Source organism: Oreochromis niloticus, linkage group LG23 (assembly GCF_001858045.2).
Source record: "Oreochromis niloticus isolate F11D_XX linkage group LG23, O_niloticus_UMD_NMBU, whole genome shotgun sequence".
NCBI classification, from domain to species: Eukaryota; Metazoa; Chordata; class Actinopteri; order Cichliformes; family Cichlidae; genus Oreochromis; species Oreochromis niloticus.
The window spans coordinates 10,839,037-10,848,894 of NC_031986.2; the positions used below are offsets into that span (position 1 = coordinate 10,839,037).

The following is a 9,858-nucleotide window of genomic DNA, read 5'->3' on the forward strand; positions in this document are numbered from 1 at the left end:
ACTTCCCTTCAACCTACAGGAAAAGTGGACAACTGTAGGAACACAGTACAAGGAGACTCATAGTGTGTCATTTCCTCCTTTCTCAGTTTTCACACAATTTGTCCAACGGCAAGCGAAAATGAGGAATGACCCAAGCTTTGCTATGTCGAAGGCCAACACCCATGTCCCTTCTCCCACAGAAAAACTGAGGTCATATAGTCGCAGCCTACGGTGTCAGCACACAAAATGGACATTACGGCAGAGCCGGACCAGAATATTCTCAGTCCAAAGAAAATGGAGGAACCGGATCGCCAGTGCCCAATCCACAAAAAACCACATCCACTCAAAAAGTGTAAGCTTTTTAGAGACAAACCCATTGAAGAAAGACAAGCCTATCTCAAAGAGCATCACATCTGCTACAGATGCTGTGGGTCTGTCCAACACATTGCAAAAAACTGTAAAGCAGTGGTTAAGTGTATCGAGTGTGACAGCCTTAAACACTTATCTGCAATGCATCCTGGTCCTACTCCTGCCCGTAAGAGTACTACACCAGGAAACAACGACAATGAAGAGCAAACTGAGAGCTCACCTTCAGTCGAGTCGAAGTGCATAGAGGTATGTGGCCAAAGTGATAGCCCACGTTCATGTTCTAAGATCAGTTTAGTCAAAGTGTATCCCGCAGGCCAAAAAGAGAGAGCTATAAAAATGTATGCAATAATAGATGAACAGTCCAACAGGTCATTGGTTAAGTCAGAGTTTTTCAGCCTTTTCAATATCAATGCCAGATCCACTCCATACACCTTAAAGACTTGCTCTGGTAGAGAACAAACCTCAGGTAGGAGAGCTGTAAACTTCTTCCTCGAGTCCTTGGATGGAGAAGTCAACATCCATCTACCCCCTTTAATTGAATGTGACTCTGTTCCAGACAACAGATCTGAAATACCCTCTCCAGAGATTGCCCAGCATCACTCACATCTTCTTCCAGTCGCAGATAACATCCCACCTGTCGACCACCACGCCCCAATCCTTTTGCTCCTAGGAAGGGACGTCCTCAGGTTCCATAAGGTACGTGAGCAAATCAACGGACCCAATGATGCACCATACGCCCAAAGGCTAGACCTGGGTTGGGTTATTGTGGGGGACGTGTGTCTAGGAAAAGCGCACAGTCAGTCAGAGGTCAATGTCTACAAAACACACACCTTAGATAATGGACGTGCATCCTATTTTGAGCCTTGCCCAAACACAATTCACGTTAAAGAGAATTATGGGGTCACTATGAATGCTACCTGCGTCACAGACGATTTGGGACACTCTGTGTTCGTTAGATCTGAGGGTGATAACAAACAAGCCATGTCTATCGACGACAAAGCATTCCTGACAATAATGGACAATGAAGTTTATCAAAACCAAGAGAACAGCTGGGTTGCACCTTTACCCTTTCACTCACCAGAAGGAGGCTCCCAGACAACAGAGAACAAGCCCTAAAATGCCTCTGCTCTCTCCGAAAGACTTTGGAAAAGAAACCAGGAATGAAAGATCACTACATCCAATTCATGCAGAAAATGTTGGATAACGATCAAGCCGAGCCTGCCCCGCCTCTGCCAGGAAATAAAGAACATTGGTATCTGCCCACGTTTGGTGTATACCACCCACAGAAGCCACAACAAATACGAGTCGTGTTTGATTCAAGTGCAGAATGTGATGGAATTTCGCTCAATCAAGTGCTTCTTGGCGGACCTGATTTGAACAACTCCCTGTTGGGAGTGCTGTTGCGCTTCCGCAAAGAACCCATAGCCCTGACAGCTGACGTGCAGCAAATGTTTTACTGCTTCGTTGTGCGCGAAGACCACAGAGATTATCTGCGTTATCTGTGGTATGAGGACAATGACATTACAAAGAACATAGTCGAGTTCAGAATGAAGGTCCACGTGTTTGGAAACAGCCCGTCGTCTGCTGTTACCATCTACTGCATGAGACAGGCAGCTCAACAGGGTGAACGAGAACACGGATCTGATGCAAGACAGTTTGTTGAGCGTCAGTTTTATGTTGACGATGGGCTCACATCAGTCGCCACGCCAGAGGAAGCAATCAACCTGCTCACAAGAACGCAAAACATGTTAGCAGAGTCTAACTTGCGCCTTCACAAAGTGGCATCAAACTGCATTCAAGTCATGGAAGCTTTCCCTGTTGAGGATCGTGCAAAGGACCTGAAAGATTTAGACCTAGTAGTAGACCCCCTTCTAGTTCAGAGAAGCTTGGGACTCTGTTGGAACCTACAATCTGATAGCTTCACTTACCAGGTATAAAACGAGAGCAAACCTTTCACACGGAGGGGAGTATTGTCGACAGTTAATAGCCTCTATGACCCTTTGGGATTTGCTGCTCCTATAATAATGCAGGGCAAATCATTACTCAGAGAACTGTCATCTGATGGGAAAGAATGGGACACACTTTTACCCCCTGAAAAGCAGGAGAGGTGTGACTCATGGAAAGACTCTTTGCAAGCCTTTGAAAACCTCCAAATACCAAGGTGCTACAGCCCAGGTACGTTAAGAACAACAAAAGTGAAAGAACTATGCATTTTCTGTGATGCCTCCACTGTAGCTATAGGTGCAGTAGTCTATCTGCGTACAGTTGACAGTGAAGGAGAGTGTCATACTGGGTTTGTAATGGGGAAGTCTAAACTCGCACCCCGCCCCGCACACACAGTACCACGCCTGGAACTATGTGCCGCTGTGCTCGCGGTGGAAATGTTTCAGTTCATCAGAGACGAGTTAGACATTAAAGTAGACAATGTGACATTTTACACAGACCGTAGGATTGTGTTGGGGTACATACACAACACCTCCAGACGATTTTACATGTATGTTGCCAACAGAGTTACGCGCACTAGAGCATCCACCCATCCGCGTCAATGGCATTATGTACCAACTGAGTTAAATCCAGCTGACCAAGCCATTAGGTTCATTCCAGCAGCAGACCTGCAGAATAGTACCTGGTTCTCAGGTCCACCCTTTCTGTACTCTGACACACACACAGAACCACACACTGGTCCTTTCATGCTCATCGAACCTGAAAAAGACAGAGATACGTCCAGAAATAAAAGTAATGAAAACTACTGTAGCAGAGCCACAGTTAGGTTCTGAGCGTTTCAAAAAGTACTCAAACTGGACCACTCTTTGCAGAGTCATAGCCAGACTCATTCATGTAGTTACATCCTTTGCACAAAAGACAAGTGGACAAAGGGGATGGAAAAGTTTCAGTGAGACACCAAATGTCCAAGAACTCACCAGAGCCAAAGTAGTCATCATTCGAGCTGTCCAACAAGAAGCTTACAAGGGGACTCTTGAAAACATTAAAGAAGGAAAGGCCAGTGGCATATTTGACGCACTCAAAAAGCTCAATCCTGTAGTGGACAAGGACAGTCTCTTACGAGTCGGTGGACGTCTTTCCGCTGCCGATCTCACAGAAAATGAAAAGCACCCTCTGATTATCCCATCTACCAGCCACATCGCCATGCTAATTGTAACTCACTATCATGAACAAGTAGCTCATCAAGGAAGACACATAACTGAAGGAGCTATCTGTGGTGCTGGGTACTGGATAATTGGAGGGAAGCGGCTCGTGCCATCTGTCATTCATAGGTGTGTCACATGTCGCAAGTTGCGAGGCAAAATGCAGATCCAGAAAATGGCAGACTTGCCCGCAGACCGAGTAACCCCTGAACCACCCTTTACCACTGTAGGCCTAGATGTGTTTGGGCCATGGACAATTGTGACACGTCATACAAGAGGTAGTTGTTCCCAGAACAAATGTTTGGCTGTGTTATTCACATGCATGTCAACTAGGGCTGTGCATATCGAACTGATAGAGACTATGTCTGCTGATAGTTTTATCAATGCATTACGAAGGCTCTTCTTTATTTGGGGCCCAGCCAAGTTTCTGCGCTCAGACAGAGGCACCAATTGTAAGGAATTAGGCCTAGACTGAGGAAACAGAGCAGTAGGAAAGTACCTGCAAGAGAGAGGGTGTGTTTGGGCATTCAATCCCCCTCATGCGTCTCACATGGGAGGCTCGTGGGAGCGCCTTATAGGGGTCGCCAGGCGCATTCTGGATGCAATGTTGTCACGAACTGAACAAACACGTCTTACTCATGAAGTGTTGTGCACCTTCATGGCTGAGGTGATGGCAGTTATTAATGCAAGGCCTCTTGTCCCCATATCCACTGACCCTGACAGTCCTGCAGTACTCACTCCAGCAATGCTACTAACACAGAAGATGAGTGCTGTGTCTGCTCCACTCGGGAACTTTTCATCAGGGCAGTTGTTTGGGAAACAATGGAAACATGTTCAACACCTGGCTGATACCTTTTAGAAAAGGTGGAAAGGAGAATATTTGTCCACCTTACAAAGTCGTGCAAAATGGACAGAGACTAGACCTAATGTTAAACAAGGAGATGTGGTCCTGCTAAAGGACTCCCAAGCCAGCAGGAACGAATGGCCCATGGGACAAATAGTAAAAACATTCCCCAGCAGCGACAAGAAGGTCCGGAAAGTGGAAGTGCGGATTGTAAAAGATGGGACTGTTAAAATGTTTCTCAGACCACTTTCAGAGATATTTGTTTTGCTTGCAGAGACTGAATGAATATTCTTCGATGCTAAATGATGTTTGAATATGTTGTATTGATGTTTATAGTGATATAATGTGTTTATATCAAGCGGGGAGTGTTATGCCTTTTGGTCAAAAGTCAGTAGTTAGTGCATAATCTGATTAAGTTACGTAAGCAAGGTGATAAATAAGTTCAAAGTTAAGAAATATCATAAGTAATTCATGCTAAAAACAGTTAAGATGTGTGGATTTGAAATTTGCTCAGAGTGAGACATCGTTATCGCAAGCGATCTTTGTATTGTACGTGCGGGAATGGGAGCGAGGGAGCGCTCTGATCATTAACCTATCTTTGACATATTTTCTCCGTTAATGCTGTGAAAAGTGCTTCGGCAGTATTAAAAGAGTGAAAGAGTTCATGTACACGCTAAGAGTGCCCTACACGCTTGTACCTTGGGAAACGTTCGTCTTTGTGAGTATTAATGTGTTCAGAAATAACTTTTATATGTGTTTACCTGGAGTTAACTGTGATGCTAATGTAACGCATGTGTTAAGCTAGGCTAATCTTTAAGTTTCTCATTAAGATGTGTATTAGCTAGCAATTTATTTTCACTTTCTGTATGTTTCAGTTACAAATAAGAAATAGCAAGGAGAAGCCTTGAGAGTGATAAGGCTTTAAAGGATCTTCATTAAAAGCAAGAAAAGCAAGCCTTGTGTGGAAGATCTCGTCTATTTTGTTCGCTGGCTGTCTAGCTTCACATGGTCGCGTGACGTGAGGGCAGCACAAAGGTCCATACGCACGAATGAACATAAGGTACACCCACATATTACACAATAATCTTGCAGTTAGTTAAAGTCTGGCCTCGGTGTCAACAGACATTAGGGGTGGGGGAATGAGCATGCCCTGATTTCTTAGCTCCAGTTAAACAATTACAGTGAGAGAAAAATTAGGTGGGTGCAAAATATAATAAGATAAGCATTGTTAGAGTTTGTTCGGTCATGCATTTAGCATTGTTTGAAATCCGATTAGGCGCTTTGTTGGATTGGGCTGAAGGGCGAGACGACAGCAGTGAGTTCATGAGAACCAAAACAGAATTAAGGTGAAAAGATAGTGATCAGGACTCTTACTGGGTCTGTAAGAAATACAAGATCTCCACTCCTGTGCAGTTACACCCATCTGACAGCGGCGGTGTCAGACTTGTCTATGATAACATCAGAGCAAGCAAACTTAATGATATTCTAATATGTCTTGTGCATAAACCAGTCCTGTCACACAAGAACATTATGAATCACTTGCGGTTTAGTATGACGCAGCTGTGATACTTGATTTTTGTGTTTCTGTGCAAAATTATTGAAAACAAGACACAAACTCTGTTAAAATACTTAAAGAAAAGATTCCAGGAGGTCATTAGCTGCTGACATCGACTGCTTCTGCTATACATGCTTTCCTAAAGGAATACTACTTCAAGAAGTGTTTTGGGTATCTGATTACCTGTCGTCATTACCCAGTTTTCTGTTGAACCAGCTACAGTAGTGTGCAAAAGTCTTGAGCGACCTTACGTTTCTTTATATTTTGCTTCCAAGTAGCCAGGCTTGTAGTTTTTTTAAAAGTGGCCTTGAGAAATAGAGGCTTTCTAAAGGTCTTTCAAGGATAACCCAGTGTTGTATCTACATATAACAGACAACTTAGCATAAAATTACTTTTAACAGTGTATTTAACACTTTTTTACTAACAGCCTGTCACACAAACATGTCATCTGTTCCCATTTTCTTGGTTGAAACAAAGTTTGACAGGAATAAAATAGTGTTTTTGCTCCCATAGGGTGATTCCCAAAGGGCTATTAGTCAAAAACTTTTTTCAGTGTGAGAAACTGAACAAGTGGAAGACAAAAGAAGTACGTGGCAGGGGTGCGGTCTCTGGCCTGCTGCAGCGGAGGGGCGTTACGGTGAGCTCTCAGGGCGGTGCCGAGGTGTGGCAGAGAGGGCAGGTGTGACTGCTCAACGTAATCATCTTCTTCTTCTCTGTGTGCATATATAGTGACAACGGGGACGGAGAAGGTGTGTGGAAGGAAGCAACTGTACCTGAGTGACTGGTGCTGGAAAGAAAAAACAGTTGCCAAAACAGAATAAAACTGACTTGCATTGCATGAAATCCGGTGTGTGTGTTGGGTCCTTATCACAGAGTATCATACAAAAAAACTTATCTACAGAACAGTATCTGAAAGTCATGTCGTTTGGAAACAGAAAAACCTCCTGAAAGACCTGACACAGGACTCGAGAGATGCATCTGGCCCTTCAGTTCTTAATTTCCTGCGTCATCAAAAATGGTCCAAGTTGTATGGGTGGCTGTCAAGAAGCCATTCTTAAGGAAGGGAAACAGGGAGAAAAAACTGAGGTATGCAAAAAAGGAGATCGGGACAAAGGTATAGCGAGTGGCTGCAGCCATTCAATTCAATTAATTTTTATTTATGTAGTGCCAAATCATAGCAACAGTTGCCTCAAGGCGCTTTAGGTGGTTTTCACTCTATCATTGTAGAGTTTTTACCTTACAACAATCGCAGAAGTCCTTTGAGCAAACACTTGGAGACAGTGGGAAGAAAATCTCCCTTTTTGCAGGAAGAAGCCTCCAACAGAACCAGGCTCAGGGAGTCGCAGCCATCTGTCAAACAGTAATGCCAATACAGTAAAAGCATACCTGGATAGAAAAACAAACTTCAGATAGCAATTTGATGATGGGCAGATAGAAATGAAGATAATGAAGATGCAGATAAATAAAGAACTTTGTAATGTAAGTAACAACATAATTGCAACTCTAATGAAACTGCTGAATTAAGTGCTGCAATATTAAAAAATGAAATGTGATTACAGTAGATGTGTTATGTGTTACACCCAGCATTGCTTATATATTGTGTTTCCATTAATATTTCTTCATGCTTCCTGCACATATGTCTCATTTTCCTAGAAAAATGACTAGCAACTCAAGAATTTTTCACAGCACTGTATAAAAATAGTGTGCACTGTGCAAAGTCAGAGGTGAATGCACAGACTACAGCTGCAAACACATTTACACAGGATGGTGAGCATGATGCATGCATGTGTCTCTGTCACAGGCACACGTCAACAAACAGCTGATGCAAGCCTGCGCCTAAACACAATGTCTGGACAACAAATTCAGTCTGGAACAAGATGGTGCAACGTGTTGTTGATAGGGTCTTGAAACGTGATCCGCTGACAACACTGCTTTATGGAACACGTGGAACCAAGCAAGAAATCGGTTTCTCCTTCTCAGAAGGGTAAACAGTTGCAGGGGATTTTGACACATCCTTTAGATGGAAGAGACGAGGTTATGAAACACATCTGTGATAGAATATACAACTGGGATGTTTGGAGGCTTTTGTCTGAAAGGGATGTCTTCAGCCCTGGTAAACACACAATGAAGAAATACTAGCAGGTGATAATGAGAGAAAATAGTGTATAAAAATTTCCATATTGGATAAAGTTAACTGCTTCCAATAGAAAACAGCTGAATTTGCACTCCAGATAGCTCAGATCACATTTGTTCATTGGCAATGCATTTGAAAACAAGTTCAAGTGAGGTTCATCTAAAATATTATGCTGATATTTGGGTCACTGTGGTTGACTTTGAGGACAGGATTGGTGTTAGAGTATATGTTTGGGGGCTGTAGGTGAATGTTATCAACCACATATTATGAAAGTAAGGTGTCTCAGTTATTGCAAGATGCAGTACAAGTGTTTGTGCAGTTTTCGTGTAGCCTGTGTATCTTTCTAACTATGCTAATGACATATATCAGGACAGCAACCATCTGCTGGCAGTCAAGTCACATCACTTGAGCTTTGATCGAAAAACAGCTAATGCATTCACTGCCATCAACTTTTCCATAGATAATCACAGTATCCTGGTGATGTTAATGATTCACTTCTACACTTGGCCAACCATAATTTTAAAATTGTTCAATTTGAATGAAAATATTACATTTCATTAAGTTTGATAGCCTTGTGATGAATCTTTCCTCATACTACCTGAATGTGTCATCATCAGGGGATACACTATATGCATATTTACTGTATTTACCGGTTTCTCTTTTTTACCTACATAAAGAAACTGTGTGTATACTAACATACCTAAACCACTGACCGTATACAGGGTGCAGTTTGCCAGGGGAGGACACAGGTTGGGGGAAGTTGGCCCCTTCTGGTTTACATGTCTCTGTCCTGATTTTTAACGGTGCATCTTGAAACGATCCACAGTGCAAACAACAATCAAATCAGAAATTTTCACTTTCAGCACTTGCTGAAATCGCTGATGTTGTTCCATTCCAACTTTTCAGTGTGTCAACAAACACCACAGTTCTACATGAAAAGTACGGCTAGCTAAATAAAAGAGAACCCTCACAAAAAAGTCTTAGAAACATTTCTATGGAGTGTCGCACAGACCTGACCATGAAAGGTGAAATCTGTTATTCACTGCATCAAGTTGGAACCCAGTTCTCTAATGTAGAAACAAGAGAACCAGGTCATTTTCACTCATCCAAGTGACTTCTTCAGTCTTAGATGACTACAGGTTTCCCCAACCTTATAAACAGTACATTGTACAATGACTGAAACTAGCACCACTGAATGAACAATGGGCTGGGAGGTCAGTTCCTTCATCATTAATATGCAAATTCTCATGACCATTGATCACCAACTACTGATCAAAGCCCACTGATCAATGGCCATGAGTACCATTCACAGAGAGTTGGGGAATGGCTGCAATCACAGCATTGTGAGATGACGATGTACCCTTAGGCCCCCTCCTCGATTCAGAGATGGTCTTTCCCTTTTCACATAAATGGCCTCCTTGACTCCGCGCTCAAACCAGCATTCCTCACTATGTGTACATCCTCATCATTGAAAGAGTGTCCACTGGCCTGTAGGTGTAAATAGACTGCAGAGTCCTGGCCTGACGAGGTAGCACTTCTGTGTTGTGCCATCCGCTTCGCCAGAGGTTGTTTGGCCATCTTACAATGCTGTGATTGTAAGATGTTCAGTAAGTGGTGCTGGTTTCAGTCATTGTGGACTGGCAGTATCAATCAACCCTAAATCAACCCTTTACAGCTGGTTTGAAGTGGAAAAATATTTTTAGAAAACCCATTTTTGACACCAGGTAGTTTGATATTCTGTTATTAGGAGTGAAAGCTATTGAACCAGACTCAAGTGGCCACTCAAAGAACTGCATTTTTTACACCAAAGGTTGTTGCTTGGCTTATTTGG

At 42.9% G+C, this 9,858-nt stretch overlaps 1 long non-coding RNA gene across 2 annotated transcripts; it reads left to right on the forward strand.

Annotated features, from left to right (window-relative positions):
- Positions 1-4,414: 4,414 nt before the first annotated feature.
- LOC102076577 (uncharacterized) lies at positions 4,415-7,413 on the forward strand. Of its 2 annotated transcripts, none has more exons than XR_265941.4 (5): positions 4,415-5,056; positions 5,214-5,398; positions 6,407-6,530; positions 6,623-6,979; positions 7,201-7,413. It is a non-coding gene; the product is annotated as an uncharacterized LOC102076577 (long non-coding RNA). The 2 variants fall into 2 exon arrangements; XR_265940.4 differs by lacking the exon at positions 4,415-5,056 and having other exon boundaries at positions 5,077-5,398; positions 6,623-6,740; positions 6,829-6,979; positions 7,201-7,410.
- The last annotated feature ends 2,445 nt before the right edge of the window (positions 7,414-9,858 follow it).